Source organism: Ascaphus truei, chromosome 1 (assembly GCF_040206685.1).
Source record: "Ascaphus truei isolate aAscTru1 chromosome 1, aAscTru1.hap1, whole genome shotgun sequence".
NCBI lineage: Eukaryota > Metazoa > Chordata > Amphibia > Anura > Ascaphidae > Ascaphus > Ascaphus truei.
Window position 1 is genome coordinate 525,194,245 of NC_134483.1, and position 20,010 is coordinate 525,214,254.

Genomic DNA, 20,010 nt, shown 5'->3' on the forward strand with positions numbered 1-20,010 from the left:
CTCTCTGATTTCTCCATTTTCCCTTTCCTCTCTCTGACCATCACCTCATTCTCTCTATCTCGCTTCTCCCCTTCTCCAACTCCATCTACCCCCCGGTTCTGCAGAAACCTGCACTCTATTCAGCTACCTGACTTTGAGTCCACTTTACGCACCTCCCTCTCCTCTCCCAGCTCTGCTACAGACCCTGACAACCTGGTCAGGAACTACAACTCTGCCTTATCCTCCTCTCTTGATCTACATGCCCCGATTTCTCTTTACCGTCCTCGCCTTCTAACCCCAGACCCTGGCTAAATTCCCACATGCGCATGCTACGTTCCTCCACTCGTTCCTCTAAACGCCTCTGGAGGAAATCTCATTCTCTCGCAGACTTCCTTCACTACAAATTTATGCTCTCCTGTCTCAACTCTACCCTCTCGCAAGCTTAACAAGCCTACTTTTCTTCACTAATCAACACGCACAAGACTAACCCACGCCATCTCTTCTCTGTCTTTGATGCTCTACTCCATCCACCCTCAGCTGCCTCTTCTTCCTCCATCTCTGCTCAGGACTTTGCAGACTATTTTAAGGAAAAGGTGGAATCCTTATGTCAGAACATCCCGTCTGTTTCTTCCTTCAATCCTACACCTCATCCTAACTCTCCTCCTGACTTCCTTGACTCTTTTTCCACGGTCTCAGAGGAGGATGTATCACTGTTGATCTCCTCTTCTTCCTCTACCACTTGCCCTCTTGACCCCATTCCCTCCCATCTCCTAAAAACCTCTTGGTCCTACTATAATCCCTACGCTCACACACATTTTTAACTCCTCCCTCCACTCTGGTACCTTTCCCTCCTCCTTCAAACATGCAACAGTTATACCATTACTCAAAAACAGCAAGCTTGACCCTACCTGTCCATCTAACTATCGACCTGTCTCCCTCCTGCCTTTTGCCTCTAAACTCCTTGAACGTCTTGTATTCTCTCTCTTGCTTCATTTTCTCAACAACTATTCTCTCCTAGACCCTCTACAATCTGGCTTCCGCACTGCTCACTCCACGGAAACAGCCCTCAACTGATGACCTCCATGCTGCCAAAGACAGAGGTCATTACACTCTGCTCAACCTCTCCGCAGAATTTGACTCCATGGACACCCTCTTCTCCTTCACATTCTCCATACTCTTGGTATTTGGAACAAAGCTCTATCCTGGATCTCATCTTACCTCCTACCCCTGAAGAAGTGTGGGATTCACGCTAAACATATGTTGGGCTGAGTAGGACGTCGCGGAGTTGACGTCACGCAGGAGCGGCGGTCCATACGGTCGATGCGGAGCTCCACTATACGGCTTGTATCTTTCATCTTGGCAATCGGGTTTGCTGTAACCCCATATACATACATACATACAGCAGGACGCATATTTGCTTACTGATAGTAAACAGGCGGTGCTTGTGTGGGAATATAATATATATAACTGATATCCTGAGATCAGTCACAACTGGTACTATGAGACAACATTGCTCTTGACACATCTTATGTTGGTTGGTAATATTTGCATCACACTGACAGCTTAGAGATTGATATCCTAGTATACTGACCTCAGGACAGCAGCTGGCTGCAAGTGCCAATATTATAAGTGTTTCCCTTCTATATGTATACCATCTATTCTATCCAAATGTAATAGAATTTACCTGGCATAGTTGTTTAATATACCCTGGGTTACATACTCATAGAGGATATCGTAGTGCTATTTCAGCTCTGGTTTGGATACACTAAAAACCTAACCCGTTTTTGCATGCATTTTTAGCTGGTATCAGTTTGAGTGATTTATCTGCATTCAGAGTGCATTAGCACTCCCACTGCTAAGACATAGTGGGTATATTATAACCAAGGGACTGCAGGAGGAAAGAGAGTCTTGGACTGCTATCGCCATTATAGCCATCCGATAGCCCTTACTCTTCTTTTCTCCATACCTCCTCCTTGGGGAATTTGAAACTTTTTTAAACTTTAGTGTGTAATAATTTGTTTAATAAAACTTTTTTGTTTTCGGACGCTTTTACTTACCCTTGTTTGGATCTGTCTGTTGGATTGTAGGTGAGCTAATTCAGCTTTTTGTTTGTGACCCATGTATTGAGTGCAAATAGTGGGGTTCTTTCAGCCCCTTTCTCTTGGGGTTCCTGTGTGTATTATATGTATTTACCTCTCGTGCACCTGCCACCCATTTTAAAAGGACATCTCTACACATAGGTGAGCAGTTATATTTACCCTTCCTATTCCTAATGTACAAACCAAAGTTTCTGAATGTTTCTATGCTATATCATCCTGGATGGCCCTCCGTCGCCTTAAACTCAACATGGCAAACACAGAACTCCTCATACATCCTCCCAAATCTGGCTCTACTACCTCCTTCCACATTACTGTTGGAAGTACGATCATTCACCCAGTAGCCGAAGCACGATGCTTAGGGGTCACACTGGACTCCTCTCTCACATTCTCCTCTCACATTCAAAACGTTTCTAAAACCTGTCGCTTTTTCCTCCGTAATATCACTAAGATACGCCCGTTCCTCTGTTGCTCGACTGCTAAAACTCTGACTCAGGCCCTCATTCTCTCCCGCCTTGATTACTGTAACCTCATGCTGTCCGGCCTTCCTGCCTCTCACCTGTCTCCCCTGCAATCTATCCTAAACGCTGCTGCAAGAATCGCTCTGCTCTTTCCTAAATCTGTCTCCGCGTCTCACCTCCTGAAATCCCTCTCCTGGCTTCCGATCAAATCCTGCATCTCACACTCAATTCTCCTCCTCACTTTTAAAGATTTTCACTCTTCTGCCCCGCCTTACATCTCAGCCCTAATTTCTCGTTATACACCATCCCGACTCTTGCGTTCTACTCAAAGATGTCTTCTTTCTACTCCCTTTGTATCTAAAGCCCTCTCCCGCCTTAAACCTTTTTCACTGACTGCCCCGCACCTCTGGAATGCCCTTCCCCTCAATACCCGACTAGCACCCACTCTTTCCACCTTTAAAACCCACCTTAAGACACACTTGCTTAAACAAGCATATAAATAGCACTGTGGAAAATACTGGACACATGATATAAAGCTTAGCCCCCTACAGACGCACTTACCAGAACTCCCTCCTACTGTCTCTATACGTTCTCCGTAACTACCCATTAGACTGTAAGCTCCTCGGAGCAGGGACTCCTCTTCCTTAATGTTACTTTTATGTCTGAAGCACTTATTACCATGATCTGTTATTTATATTATCTGTTATTTATTTGATTACCACGTGTATTACTACTGTGAAGCGCTATGTACATTAATGGCGCTATATAAATTAAGATACAGTACCGACACACTTTATTCGAGTGTGGCCGGTACCGCAAGCCGGGAGATTTCCCGGCTTGCTAGTGGCCGCCCCTCGGCGTGCCGCGCGTCATAGACGCGCGGTCACGCGTCTTCGGGAGCGTGCGCCCCCTGCACGCGCGTCCAGGGGCTCCCCGAGGGAGCCCTGGTGTCCCGCGATCGCGGGACAGCGGCAGGGGGTTCCGGGGGACCCGGCGGACCCGGCAGCGGTAGGGAGAGCGCCCCGATCGGAGGGCGCTCTTCCGCTGCTTCGGCGCGCGCCCGTCACTCTCGGGCGCGCGCCAGGCTACTGCTGCGGCCAAGAACGGGCAAATGCTCGAATAAACTTGGCCGCAGCAGTACAATACAACACAATATTGCATTGGGCTTCTCTGTCGCTTGCTGTCTAAAATGTGCCAGTTTTTCCTGAGTGTCTTGTCTACTGTATATAGTCCAATGCTGTAGTGTGTAAGGCTAAACAATTGTCCTCAGAACTTAAAGAATTAAAAGCTTACAAGGGTATTATAGCTTCCTAAAAAAAATCAAACTTGATCATTCAAAATGAAAATATAATTTAATTAACAACAAAATCAAAATTATATAATAAATACAAGTGGTATGTACAAAACATCCGGTTAAAGATCTGCCATATAAATCTGAAAATGTAATATCTCAGTAATGCTACAAACAGAATATAGCAACATAACAGCTAAAAGAATCCAACCATCTAGATCACATAGAAAGATTTCTGAACATACTGTATGAAGCAATGTGTAATGTTACTCCAGTCAACTGTCTGATGCAAAGATGCTACAGGAAAATGAAGGAAGCTGCTTTTATGATTAAATCCAGTTATAGGTTCTACGTCACAACCAAGCAAGCTGTGCATTCCAATAAGAGAACCCACAATGCCGTCTCAGTGGTATAATTGGATTTCCATAAAATTCAGGAATGAAGACCCAAATTACGACTGAGAAGCACAATACAAATCCAGTCATTGTACCGTGCCACATGGCGCAATCCATATTGCTCATGATGAAAATAGCCTAATATTACTTGTGCAATAGGAGTTCATGAATGAATGAATTAATGTCTTTATTTATATAGTGCCATTAATGTACATAGCGCTGTAATCTTTACCAAAGTGTTCTGTGATAATTGATATTAAAAATACTATGGAAGACATAGCTGTAATGCAATTGCGATGTGGGAGTTAATTGTTAACGTTTGCATTAATTCCCGCATCGCATAAAGTAAAAAATAGTGTACCCGGTAAATTATTACTACAATTCTGATGAGTAAAGTAAAAAAAAATGCGGTAATAAGAGGCGATATATATATATTTTTTTGGCTAAGTGCATTTTAACTTTGTTTTAATAGAGAGCTATGATTTCTGGCCTAAATCGGGATATTACTTTTACAAGATGTAAACTACCATTTATCAGCTGCAACATTAGTTTGTACTGTTCGTCCACTGTCATTAGCCAACTCTAAATCTGCCCTAACATTCTTTTAAATGCAACATAGTTCATAGTTAGTATACTGTACTGTAGTGCCGACGAGTATTCTAAAACAAATCTGGGGCAATCATCAACAATACCCAGGTACATGCTGGGTACATGCTTCAACATTTCAGTGACATTTCTGCAGACAGACTAATGGTCCATCAGATTAACAGCGGGGGTCCCTGGCAGTCCCATTCAAATGGAATGGGACTGTCAGGGACCTCTGCTGTGTTAATCCGATGGGCCATTAGTCTGTCTGCAACAATGTCACTGAAATGTTGCAGCATGTATCCAGCATGTACCCAGCATGTACCCAGCATGTACCCAGCATGTACCCAGCATGTACCTGGATCTTGTTGGTGATAGCCCCAGATTTTCCAAGGCAAGTTTTAGAATACTCGTCGGCGCACCTTTACGTATGACATTTTTAAGGTGGTGAATCCAGTTTAGGAGTATTTATAGAGGGTACAGAGGGTACTGGCGCCGTTATGGAGTGCCGGTATCACCTATGCATTTAAATGTCTTGCGTCACTTTACCGTGGGAATAAATTGTATAGGAGATGCCGGCACTCCATAATGGGGCCTGTATCCCCAGACCTTAAATCAATGTGGTTCTGCTCCGGAGACGACCTACGCATCTACACTAGTAGTAAAATATATATTAAAATCTTGCGATTGCCGTCGAGATATGCACAGGGAGAGGCGGCTCTATCTGTGCAGCTCTCTCTGCAGCTGGAACAAATTACCGGGTGAGTCCTTTTGAGAGAGGCGATCATCACATTGCCGGCTACTTGCCCGTTTTGGGAATTTATCTATCACAGGCAATCAAGGCTTTCTGAATACCGTGAATACCAAATACTGGTGGTGTAAATGGCCCAGTGATTTTTTTTAATGAAGGCTTATAGAATAGACCCCTAAACATCCTGCAAGCTTTATTTTAGTTATCTCCAAAAATCATAATTATGTTATCTCCAAAAATGCAGAACCAATTCATTGCCCCAAATAAAACAAAAAATGCAACATTTACTCTACCAGGTTTAGTAAACTTTCCTGCATTGAAGCATTTGTGAGGTATAGCAAAATATTTAAGTTCTTCTGATTGTTAATTCAATGTATTCTCTATGTAACCAATTCTACACATAAGAGACAAACAATTTGAATGAAAGATAGCTTTAAATGTATGTGGAAATTAGCTCAGTTTAGCTTTAGATCATTATGTGTTCCACTTACCTATTACACAGTACATAATATGAGAGAAAATGGAATGAAATCATTCAAAAGTTTTCAGTAAATGTGGTCCCTTCCGACTAACCTGTACTTTGCTTAACCTAAAGGTCAACAGTCTGCTGGAATCAAATATTATGCTGCTTTATTAATAATTGAGTTATGAAACCCACTTGGGAAAAAGACCTTCATTACAAAATAATAAAAGCTTTGGTTGGAAATGTGCAGATAGTCTACTGAGCCTAGTGCAATAATATTCAAATGATTTCTCAGTAAATTATTAAAGTTTTGGTTCAATTTTCATGCAGTGCAATAAATATAACTTGTTCTCATTACTTTAAACATACTGTGCATTCTCTCTACCTCAAAGAAAACATGAGTAAAACTTCAAGCCCCCAATTTGAGATACTTATGTGTGCTTACAGATGTATAGTAGCAGACATTATTGCTCCCACTGGCATGTTGTGGCACGTCACAAGCAAAGCGCCAGTGGAGGAGGCACCATTATGTCTGCATTAGCCACGTGCAAAAAAGGGTTGGGTTCAACACATTATTTTACCAGTTCCCTCACCTTTGCACGTGCAGTAACTGTAAGGAAATGGGGAACACGTCCCCTGAGGCGTGTTCCCTCCTTATCTCCTGCTGTACAGCATCCCGTTGCAAGAGATCAGAGAGTGCGTCCCCGCGGCGTGCTTCCCTGCTGTACAGCCTCCCGTGCACCTTACAGAGCGCGCTCATGGTGGGCTTTCAAGGTTGCCACGGAGCTTGGCTCCACCCTTCCGCTTGTGCCGCGCAGCGCACACACGTGACACGTGTGCACTGCTCCCCAGCTGCACGTAAACTTTAATATTTCCCTCACCTGTCTCCTGCTTCTCACAGCCTATCCCTTCCTCCGCAGAGGCCGCTCCTCTGCTCCACCCCCTTCTCTCATTGGACTCCTGTTGCTATATATACTCAGCTCTGTCACTTCCTTTTTGGCTGAGCATAGTTATTGGTTGCTTTGTGTTCCGACATCTCTATTCCTGCCTTGTTCCTGTCTGTGTACTAATCTTGTTGCTGCTGGCCTCCCTGTGTACCGACCCGGCTAGACATTGGAACATTCTCTGGATTACTCACCTCGGCTTGACTCTGACCTTCTGCTCTTCTCCATCCCTGACCACGGAAAATGGACTATCTACTTCTGTACTGGCTCCAACCCTAGACCACGGCATCTCAGACTCTGACCACTCACCTTGCACCTACCTACGAACTCAGCAAGTATCAAGGCTATCCCACTCTCTCCAGCCCAGATCTGGCAATCTTGACTATCCACCCTCCAGGCGTGTCTCTGCTGCTGTGGTGTGCAGTTCTATACTTTCCCACCTCAGTACCGGGGTCCCGCCTTGTTCGGGGTGAACACAAGCATTACTGTAACGTCTGCTACATTTATATGTACAGTGTGTCTTAAGAAATTACATCACCACTTTTTGTTTTGCATTGTAGGCAAATGTAATATAGTTCAGTGCATAAATGGCTGTCAGTAGTAACCATCTCTATGATACTATATATAGAGAAATACAAAGATGTCTGCTCTACCAATATAGCCTCATGTTTGGTTGTACTTCCCACACAAAACCCGTCATGGGCACGTTTCTAATCATGTGTGCTCATGGAGACCCAATAAGGAGACTAATGGTGATCATGATAAACACAGATAATGTCCCTGCTTCTGAATGGGACTCCCAATGTGTTATTCCTACCGGGCTGCATCAGTCTGTAAGAGACGTGCATTGAGAGTACACAGAATTAGTCACTCTCCCTGTGTGCCTCTAATAGGCGATCATGTGGCCTTTATTTCAATAAAACAACATTGAAGCAGGGAGTCTCTGGAGTAGAACTGCATTCATCTCAGCCTTGGGGATCCCCTGCTTTCCGAGTTACAAGCCCCAGTATAGGGTGCCGATATATCTGCCATGTTTAAATGTCCTGCATCATGGCCCACATGACAGGGACATTTAAATATTGCAGAGAGATCGGCACCCCATAATGGGGCATGTAACCCGGGAAGCATGGGTTCCCCGATGCGGAAATGAATATGGTTAAGCTCCAGAGACCCTCTGCTTCAATGCTGTGTTATTAAAATAAAATAAAAGCAGCTTAATTACATTGTCAGCTAGCCACTAAGGTAATGAAGGGGTTAAAAATGGTCTGTTTAATTAGGAGTAGAGTGGGTGGGTAAAGGGAGTAGTTGCTCCAGGGTAGGTGGTTAGGCCTACTGTGAAGTTTGCATGAAGAATGAATAACCCATTCCACTACCCACCCGAGTTGCCTAACCCTCCACCCTGGGGCAAATACCCCCTTCACCCACCCACTCTACCCCCAATGAACTTTACAAATACAATACAAACACCAACACTAGCCAATACACACATTAACTGCCACTGTAGTTACCTATGCCCTCAATGGGAGCAAAGATAACCCCAATAGCAATGAATGGGCACCTTATTATTCACCCCTATGCTCCCAACACCCCCCTCCTCCCAACACATACAGTACAGTAATGGGCAAGATGCCTATTATTCTGACTTGGATAATGCGCTTTTTCCCATTAAAAATAAAACATTACCTAGCCAGCATACAGTAAATAGATGTTGAACTTACCCCTGCCAGGATAAAGGCCATCCTCATCCTCCTCATCTTCAGTGGGCATCAAAAGTAAAATAAAAAAACAACTACTGGCCTGTAACCCCTTAATCCCTTAGCGGTTATTCAATGCTATGGCAACTAAGGGGTTATCCCACCCCCTCCTTCAACTCACCAAGGAACCCTCCCTGGGACTACTACCCTCACCCCCTCTACTCATTTATTGTCACAGTCATTAACCATGACCACAATAAGGTCATGGATTGCAACTATGACAATGAATGCGCAAGCTTGAAATTAAAAACAACATCGAAATAAAATGCATTTAAATTAAAAAAATTTTTTTATCCTAACCTGTAATACAAATATAGAATACGTTTTATGGTGATTATACTATAATTATACATATCTCACTTGAATACAATATATTTGAATCCAACCAATTATACAATGTCCATATTCACTCCATTTTGTGAGGTAACCATTTCTGTTCTTCTTGATCCAAGGACACGGATGGTTCACAATTAATTTGTAGTTTATTTGGCTTTTGTGCAATTGTTCATTGTCAGTCTGGACTATTTTTCAATAGCATACAGTATGTATAATCATAAAATACACCATACAATGCACAGCATACTAATTGAAATCTCTCCTCTCAACATGTGACAATGAAAAAAAATGCAATCACTCTGTGAGAATAAGACAGGAATAGTAAAGTTCTATTATTAGCACTATATTATTAAGCAATAGTGACTTGCCTATATATACTATATTTGAAGGTTAAAAAAATTCCCAATCCCATCATCCACATTGTCAGCTTTATAAACATCTCACACTGTTAGGCAAAAGCAGAAAAAGGCATGTAATTTGCCATCATTATTATCATCATCATCATTAAAGATAAATGGCCCTATTAGAGGTAGTGGCACAGGGAGTAGAGGCCAAAAAAAAAATCATATTTTTCATAATAGCTTGCTTAGAAAGAGATGGAAAAATACCAAAACAAACATTAGTTAAATATACACCGTAATTAAGGATAGGGACCATGGTAGAAGCTAGAGGTTGCAGAAGGTGAGAGGGAATGGGGTTGAGGCCGTATGTAGTGGAGGGTGTGGAGAAGAGCAGCAGAGATACGTCTTCCTCTGTAACTGGAGAGAAGGAGTCAAAGACAGAAGGAAGATAATTAAGAAAGAAGGATGTTAGCCGACAGACACCATTTACATGCAGATAGCTTCCACCTTGTTTTTTAAATAATCAGCAAAGTCTATGGGGCCTATTCTAAAAACTTTGATATCTAACTCATCGAGTATTTTGAGCATTTCCCAAATGATTTGGCAAGTTTGCTATTCAGAAAGCTCCGATGACCTGCCAAACTCATTCAGGAAGTGCATCCCCCTGAGAGGTCTCACTCCTGCGCAAACTTACCGAGCGGGAGCTGAAAAACAGCTCCAAATACACAACAATTAAATAAAACAACCACCAAAAATACACAGCAATTAAATAAAACCAAGCACCAAAAATACATACAAAAGAGATTATAAGTGGCACACCACTGTTTAAAGAAATAATTTCACAAGGTATTTTTATTTGGTGCTCACCTTCCGTTGATCCTGGCGTCCCAAAGCTGGATCCAAAGTAATAGCAAGATAGGAGAAAGGAAGAGGCACACAAATTGTAGTGAAATCAAATGATTTCAAATGTAGTAATGCATCAGAGCTAACAATGGTAACTTTTCAGGACAAGCAGTCCCTTCCTCAGACCTAACACCTCAAAAATGATAACACATTAGCACATGTATATATACCACCAAAGGTCAAAATAATTACCTTCCCCAGTAAAAACCAAAAGTGCAGGGCTTCATCCAATCTCACAGCCTAATTGTGCACGCCCCCGACTCTGACATCACCGCGCGGCGTCGCGTCATGACGCACGCGACGTCACAATGTGATGACGTCAGTCAGCCCAGTGACGGTCCACAGAAGGAGTGAGAGAGTGGAGAGTCCTGGAGCAAACCCCAAGTGGGCCGTCACTGGGCTGAATGACGTCATCACGTTGTGACGTCGCGTGCGTCATGACGCGATGCTGCGCGGTGACGTCAGACGTCGGGGGCGTGCACAATTAGGCTGTGAGATTGGATGCAGCCCTGCACTTTTGGTTTTTACTGGGGAAGGTAATTATTCAGGACTGCTTGTCCTGAAATGTTACCATTGTTAGCTCTGATGCAGTAATACATTTGAAATCATTTGATTCCACTACAATTTGTGTGCCTCTTCCTTTCTCCTATCTTACCAAAAATACATAACAATGAAATAAAAACAAGCATTTGCAAGAATGCATTGCTTGTCACTGTGTTTATCTATAGCCTGAAAGAGGCATAGATAAACAGATTTGCAGTCAACGGGCACTTTAAAAAAATATGCAATGAAAGAAATTACAATCCATGTTTTTCTTACCATTGACGTATTCACCCTCCGATTACAAGTCCAGCAGCAACAGCAGGATCCTCTTGACACGCGATGCAATGCTCCTCAACACCTGGTAAGTGTCACAGGAGACAAGGTTCATCAACACCTTTTATACCGGGATCATATGATTGAGCAAAGCAAGGAGGTAAAATAAATTGTCATTTATTTCAGGAAAAGACATACACACAATGTAACACAATTTACACAGTTAACACACTTACTGAGAAAGGGTCAAAAGAATAAAATCTTCCTTTAAATGAAATTGTCACAAACGACCTCTGTAGGAGCCCTTTCCAATGGCCGTGAGGTACTCACGAAAGTCCTGAAATGCAATTCGGCTTGCAATTCTAGCCGCAACCACTATGTTCTTAAAAAGCGGGACTTAGAACATTTTATGAGTCAAAATCTTTGAAGCCGGCCCGCGTCTATTCTTCACAGAGCATCTTTGAATTTGCCGCTGATGGTTTGGCGCTTGGAATTTCCCGTCCTGATTGGCTGCAAGGTTTCTTATAGGTTTCAGAGTCCCATTCAGACACCGCTACAACCAATCGGTGCGTGGAAATTCTCCAGCAAGCCAGTCACCAATTTTCCAGTATTCTAAAGCCGGGTGGGCACCTTTTCTCACTCTGCTAAGGGGCATGCACCAACCTGGCACCTCTGCCCTTTGCATATTGAGCCCCCCGTGGCGCAAGCCTCCACGAAGTCTGGGATTGTGCAAATGGTTGCCGGATTGTCCTGTGTTAGCCTAGAACGGAGGTACTCAAGTATAACTGCAGTACTCCTCCTGTTCTAACACCTTGGCATCCCTGAGGCTTTCATGTCCAGACTCCGCACAGACCATAGGCACCAAGCCTGGTAGCCATCTGGTCCCTCGGAACCCAGGACTCGTTGTAACAGGGGAACTTATCCATGTTCAGAATATGCCTCTAATCCAGCAGTGTGTTAGTTATTTGGAACCAGCAGTTACCAAACTTCACCTGGCTGATTAGAGGTTTGTTAGAAAAGCCTTCCTTTGAGACAGGAAGGGAGATTCTTCCTGAGCTCACACGTGAGCTGAACCAGGAAACAGACAGAGCAGAGGTTCCTGAGTCTCACAGGTGAGACTGACCGAGGGAACACAGAGATGTCTGGAGCTTGCAAGATACAACCCAGCTGACAAATAAGACTTCAAATCCTGGATGCTGATATACTGTATCTGGAAAAAAGGCAGCAACCCAGCAAACAGATTTTCTTATTGGACTGTTAGCTATATCTGTATATATAAATATATCTATATGACTTGGGCTGATGAATAGCTTGGGTAGCCACCCAGTTAAAGAGGGCTGGAATATAAGTATACATACAATAAAGTGGAGCAGGTTTTGTTTGGCTCAGTATTTTTCATATGTTTTGCTGTGTTTAAAGCGACAGGCACAATAAAGCCTTAGTTTAATTTCACCTTAAAACAGTCTCCATTGCGTACCTCTGCACATGTCCTCTTACACTCGGAAATCCCACAGTTTATTGACAGGTTATCAGAACATATACATATTAAACATCTCTTTAATAAAATATACTTTCCCCTTTATCTTGTGTGTTAGAAAGGTGTAAGTCCCTGTTCTGGTGTTAGGGATGGAATAAGGGGATATCCTGCCTACACTTACTGGCCGCATCCCTGCCACACTCTAAACATGACTTTAAACGTTTACACACAAAAACCACTCACAGCTTTGTCATAAAGCTGGAGCATCCCCTAAACCCATATACAAGGCTCAGGGTACCTTAGTATGTTCCTTGGCATCCACCTTCATACTAGGGGCCCCCTGTATGTGGCAGGTATACATTAACCCCTTCATGCCCCGTTTACCTGGTCAGGACCATGCTGCAGCACGAATCCTGACGGTGAGTCGCAAGAACGTTTTCAGGGTAGGAGTTTGCCCAGAGCAATGTGCTTTGATATATCTGAGAATCTTACTTGATTCCCGGATACTGCGTTGGGGCATTCTGTAACTTTGGAACCCCGCTACATTGCCACATTCTGTATTGCCACATTTCTCCGGCAAACACACCCTGAAACTTACAGCCTATCAATCTCCTGGTCCCAGCACCCCAAGAAAGGCAAAACACAGAAACATCTTTAATTTCTCATAATTTGCACACAGTCACAGCAATGTATCTCCGACATCTAGGTCCAAGAGCTGACACTCTAGGACCCCCAAACACGGGCCAGGGTTAACCATGTGGGCTTAACCTTTATTAGTGAGCCTGGTTACCCCTTCACTTCTTTCTTCTTTCTTTGTAATACAATCGAATGGTGGCGGATGTTGTCCCATCGTCTTCTTGCCTTCAAATGAGATGGGACAGGCCAAATAAGGCATGTGATGTCACAGTTGAATGTTAAATGGTACACCCCCAATCCAATTGGCTGGTGTACCATGTAACAGGGGTTCTTCTTTTTTTTTTCACATATTGGATAAACTTGATGATCCATAAGGACAGTGACGGGATGAGTGGCCCATTCTAGTAGATGTCTCCACTAAGAAAAGGCAGCTTTAATTGGCAAGAGTTCCTTGTTCTGGATGTCATTCTTATTTTCCACTGTAGACATCTAGTACGAGTAAAATACACACGGGTGAGAGAGCATCTTAGGTCAAATCCACAGAGCATCCTACTACGGTTGCCCATGACTTTGTGTCATTACGCTTGGACAACTGCAATGCACTCTACCTTGCAGAAATAGAGCTTGTCATCTGCCACTGGGGTAGAATATTGCAGCCAATTTGTTAACTGAACAGACCCATTCTTGCACATGACTTCTATTCTCCATTCTCTGCAGTGGCTTCCTCTATAATGGAGACTTTATTTCAACATTGGCTTGTTGACATTCAAAGCACATCATCATTGTCCCAGACACCTGACAGAGCTTCTAGTTCACTTCGATCAGCAGGTGAAGACCAAAGATTTTCCATAATCTCCTTAACTTTCTCTCAGGCTCATGCTTTTAGCCACGCTACTCCCATTCATTTGAACAATCTATTTCGTACAGTTCAAGAGGCCCCCTCTAAAACAGGCTCAAGACCTACCTGTTTAACCAGGCATTTAATTAATGAACCACAACTTGTCCAGCATTTTATAACTACAGTACGATCCCATCCTATATTGTATCTTTCTTTCTGTTTGTTCTCTTTTATAGTCTTAAATGTTGTGTTCTGTTTTTTTTTTTTTTGTGAATGTGAAGAGCTTTGAGTCCCATTGGGAGAAAGCACTATACTGTATAAATAAAGTTATTATTAAGATAAATATTTCTAAGTGCTTGGAGACCCATAGTGTATCATGACACTTATCTCTCTAAAATATTGAAACAGAGATCCTGTATTTTTAAATATAAGGGGATTCAATTTGTTAAGATAGGTATGAGAAAAGGGAATATGGAAAATCTACTAAATCGAAAAAGAAGGGGGTATGAAGTTGTTTTTACAATATTTAAAGTACCAGTCTCAGATAGTGACATAACATAATACAGTATGTAATACATTACAATGCAATTCATTTAAATGTATCAAATGTACGTACTGTAGCTCCAACTATACCAGAAGTACGTGATGGTTAATCCATTTTACCTGGATATGATGTTAACAGTACCTAGGTGCCTAATTGCTATGTGGATAGGCCCACGTCTTTACAAAGTGAATGAGGATCTGACCAAACCGTACTCAACTCTTTTCCCAACTTGAGGTTCTCAGTTTCAATTAAACTTCAAGATCTTATCGTTAAGGAAAGCTGGAAGCTTTTCTTTTAGTAAGGTGTGCCATACACAGTGTTCAAACCTCTCTTTGACCATCCCTCCTTATACTCCTCTCTCATCCTCCCTCCGTATCCTCTCTCACACATCCCTCTCTCTCACCCTCACTCCTCATCGTCTCTCTTACCATCCCTCCTCATCCCCTCTCTCACCCTCCCTCATCATCCACTCTCCCATCCTCCCTCCTCATCCTCCCTCCTCTTTCTCCCTCCTCACCTTCTCTCACACCCTCCCCCATCCCTGTCACCCTCCCCCTTCATATACCTAACACTCCCTCATTATCCTCATTCTCACCCTCCCACCTCAATAACCTTAATCTTCCTCCATCCCTATCCTCCCTCATCATCCTTCCTCCTTATCCTCTTTTTCACAATCACTCCCATCCCCTATTTCATACCCATCCTCATCCTCTCCCTTACCTCTCTCCTCACCCTCTCACCCTCCCACCAACCCTATTTTTTATTCTCCATCCTCATCCTCCCTCCTTATCCTCTGTGGAACCCTCCCATCTCATCCTCTCTAACACTCTCCCTCCTCATCCTTTATCTCCTCATATTCTCTCATCCCCTCCCTTCCCCGGTTAACATTCCTTACCTGGCTGTAGTGGTAGAGTGGTGGAGCTCCACCTTGGTAGCAGACATCGAAAGCAGTCTAACAGTTGATTGTGGCTCTGATCAAACAGGCCCGAGCCTAGGCATGCTGAACCTTCTGATTGGTGGATCACAGTCATTTCTTATTGGTGTGCAGGGATAGTGTACACGGTGTTGTGAGCTCAAAGACAAGAACAGAAAAGCACAATCAGTTGTTGTCTCAATAGACTCAGTAGGAAAGAAGGGAGGGTGGGGACCGGTGAAAGGGAGGGACTGGGGAGCGGTGGATGTAAATGACCAAATAATGTTAACAGCACTCACACGGCCATGTGTGAGCAACAACCCATAATTGGATGTGTCTTCTCTGCTAAGTTTTCTCTGACCAAGACCGTAGTATTCTCAGGGAATAGAGAAACCACCAGAATCGGTGCACGGAGGGACTTATGGTGTAATAATAAATGCCAAAAATAAATATCTACACTCACATGGCCATATGTGAGTGAAGGGCACTCAGAGGATCCCCAGCCACATATGTTATGGTACACGGTGGGTCATCATGTGTCACTCATTCAGCAGCATCAGATGCGGGTGGCAAAAGTAGATTCAATAAAGTTTAATCAAACAGTGAAAGCAACAATGACGTGCCAAATAGGAAAGGCACTTACATAAAAACAGTGGAGTGGAGAATGAACAGGCAGACTCACGGCAACTTCCCTCAGCACTCTGCCCGGAATGAGTCCTCCCTTCCGCGTCCAGTGTGCAGTGATGCCACTTCAAAGCTGCAGCCTCCCAGGTCCAGCACCCCCCGTTGTCCTCTGCTGCAGCCAGCCACATGCTTCCTGAGCAGTTCTTGCCCTCCTGCTGCTTCACCTTCCACCACCCACTTCATCTGCTTTGCTCCCACCATCACCCTCTACCACTCCCACAAATGTGCCATCCTGGGTGAATTTCTGGGTATAATAGCATTCTAGGTAGTGGCTACACATGAACCACTGAAGGACCACGGATTAGCCACCCCTGGCTATAGAGGGGGAAGAGAGATTTGAAAGAAGCTTTCACATTTTGAAAGTGAAACCCCAAAGTACCAGAAGGAATGTAGAACAAATGTATTTAACTTTAACTAAATACAGAAACATAGAAACAAAGAATGTAATTGGCACATAAGAACCACTTGTCCCACCATGTCAGCATCAGAGAATGACTTTGTTCTAGCATTCTTCTTTCTCTGAAGCTGGAGGGTGGCAGGCTAAGGTGAAATGTGGGGAAGTACGTGTTTACGAAAATGGTGGGAGATTAGTGGAATTGTCTCCCAACAGATGTTGCAGGGGGTAATACAATAAGGGAATTCAAACCTGCTTGGGTTAGACATAAGGCATTCCTAAATATGAAAGAAATCCAAGGTTCAAACAGGAAATAGGAAAATGGGCGGACTAGGTGGGTAAAAGGTTATAATCTGCTATCAAATGTTATGTTTCTATGTTTCCGTATTTAGTAACATTTAAAAACATTTGTACTACATTTATAGAAACAAAAATGCATATATACACAACATACTATAAACAAGGAGATGTGTATACTGTATGTGAAATAACTCACTATTCCACATCTAAGAAGTATTTTTTTTTAAAGCACCTGACAATTTTATACAAACACCTACTCGCAGTAAAGATAGTTATTTAGGATTAAATAATACTGTTGAAGGAACCTTAACAATCATAACATGACAAGTGTCTATGGTTTGGTTGCTAAGAGCAACAGAATTTATAAAAGGGATAACATATATTCTACTATATGTGTGCTTCTTGGAAAAGTTTTCATATCTTTTTGTCCAGCATAAACATCATGCTGTGTGGGCCCGAAGCAAAAAAAAAAAAAAGTGGTGTTTTGTAACTAGGAATACAGATGTGTTTAGAATCTATTTTATGCAATAGCAATTCAGAGAGGAAGGGTATTCGAGAAAACAACACAGCATGCATCGTACTTAACTCCACAATGTATGTATTTTTTCCTGTTGCAGTATGTTGTAAATGGTGAAACCTTAAATCCTTACACATATATGTTATTGTTGTAATGAATTGCAGCGTACATTAATGGCATTGATGACACCATAATCATGTTAAAAAAAACTACTGCAGATTTACAAACAAGGAAGTTTAAATTGAGAAGATTTAGCCATTATAATACATTTTTATTTTTGCGTCTGGGCTCTTAAAGCTGGAAATTAGGAGTTTTTGTTCATTTATTTTTTAGGGGCCTCATGCAGTAAGCGTCGATTATGTGAAATCGGCAATCTTACCGATTAGTCATGTTATTGGCGATTTTTCCTCTCCGTATGCAGTAAGTGCCGAATACATTCAAAATCAACCCGAAAACAAATCCGCCCACTCTCACGATGATTAGCCGATCACACACAGGTGTATCGGCGTGCGTGGCGGGGTGCTGTTAGGTTGCCCAATCACAAATCTTGCTGAATCAGGCGAAACAAGCATGTTTTGGATTGCGCGCCATATTTAAAGGCAACGTGTACTGCTATTCATTCTCTGTGTTGTTGGGAGTGAGAGAGAGAGAGACGCACAGAGCTGGCTGTTTGAACATTTGCATATTGACTGAGAGACTTGTTGTGTATTGGGTGAGCTTTGTCCATTGTTGTTTTGTTTACATCTTTGTCTTGTTTTATATGGGGAAGTGTTTCGTGTGATTGGCTGTACATTTATTGTCTGTTTTTTGTGAGTGCTGGAAGTATGCCCGCAAAGCGTGGGAAGAGTGATGCTGGTGGGAGTGGGAGTGCTACTCGTGGGAGTACGCGTCGGAGTGAACGTACTGTTCAGGGGAGTGATGTTGCTGAGAGTGAGAGTGGTGTTGCAGGGAGTGGGAGTGCTGGTGCTGCGAGTGGTGTTGCTGGGAGTGGGAGTGCTGTTGCTGGGAGTGCTAGTGCTGTTGCTGGGAGTGGGAGTGCTGTTGCTGGGAGTGGGAGTGCTGTTGCTGGGAGTGGGAGTGCTGGTGCTGGGAGTGGGAGTGCTGTTGCTGGGAGTGGGAGTGCTGTTGCTGGGAGTGGGAGTGCTGTTGCTGGGAGTGGGAGTGCTGTTGCTGGGAGTGGGAGTGCTGGTGCTGGGAGTGGGAGTGCTGTTGCTGGGAGTGGGAGTGCTGTTGCTGGGAGTGGGAGTGCTGGTGCTGGGAGTGCTGGTGCTAGGAGTGTGAGTGCTGGTGCTAGGAGTGTGAGTGCTGGTGCTAGGAGTGTGAGTGCTGGTGCTAGGAGTGGGAGTGCTGGTGCTGGGAGTGCTGCTGGTGGCGCAGTTGCTGATGGGGTGGATGGTGGTGGCATGCTTGCTGGTGGGCAGCTTTTGGAGGCTCTACCATTGGAAGAAGGAGAGTCCAGTCAGCACCAGCCAAGCTCTGACCCTAAACCTGCTCGGAAGAAACGTGTGGAGAAGCCACGTAATCCTCGCTTCAATGACCAGGAAAATACAGCTCTTGTCACTGGCATTCTGGAGCACTATGACAGTATATATGGACATTTACTAGGTAAGTGTACATTTACATTTATTATTCAAATACATGTGATCCTAGGTCATCTGAGTTTTGTTCATATGCAAATATGGGTTCACAATATCTTTCTATGTTAATTAGTCTGGAAACACAGCTTTTTATCATGCCTTACAAGGACAACTAAACACAGGCGGTCAATTTGCCATAACTGCATACAATATGAATGCAACCTTGCTTACATGTATAGGTTTAGTAGTGAATGCTCATGTGCTTCACATATTACACATAAAACAGCATGTTTGCTATCTCTTGGAACAGCTAGCAGTGTAGGAATCTGGTGCTTATATTATTATTCATTTACCTCATATATTTGATATGTTTTTCAAGGGCGGACAAGTTCAGCAAGCAGAAAAGAAATGTGGGACACAATAGTCATTGGTGTCAATGCGTGTGGGAATCATGTGAGGGACAAGCGGAATTGTCACAAGAGATTTGATGATATTAGGTCCAAATTGAAAAAGAAAATACAACACCAACGCGTGCATGCTACTGGCACTGGAGGTGGGCCCACACCACAACGTCTCATATTAAGTCCATTGGAGGAGCTGCTTCGGGCAAAATTACTTCCCGTCGTCGTGGAAGGCTTACCTGGTGACCGTGATATAGGAATTTACCCCTCACAATTTCCACCAGGTGAGAAATATTACTGTACTAGGCGTGTCGTTGCTTACAGTTATTTTGCATAGTTACACTGCTTTTTATACTGTCTTCACAATATAAGCATACCTGCATCTATATATGTATATGTCTGATTCTGTATACATATATATCTCAAAATAGACATATATGTTGTAGTCCTACTAAAAGCAGTAACTAATATAGCACGTGCCATTGCGTGCTCATTTACATGTGAATTCCCAAAATGCATTGCTGCAGTGGAAGCAATTGATGGTGGGCGAAGATGGGGAACAACAGGGTAGTACACATGTGTAACACATGTTAATGAGAAATTATTACTAGCTA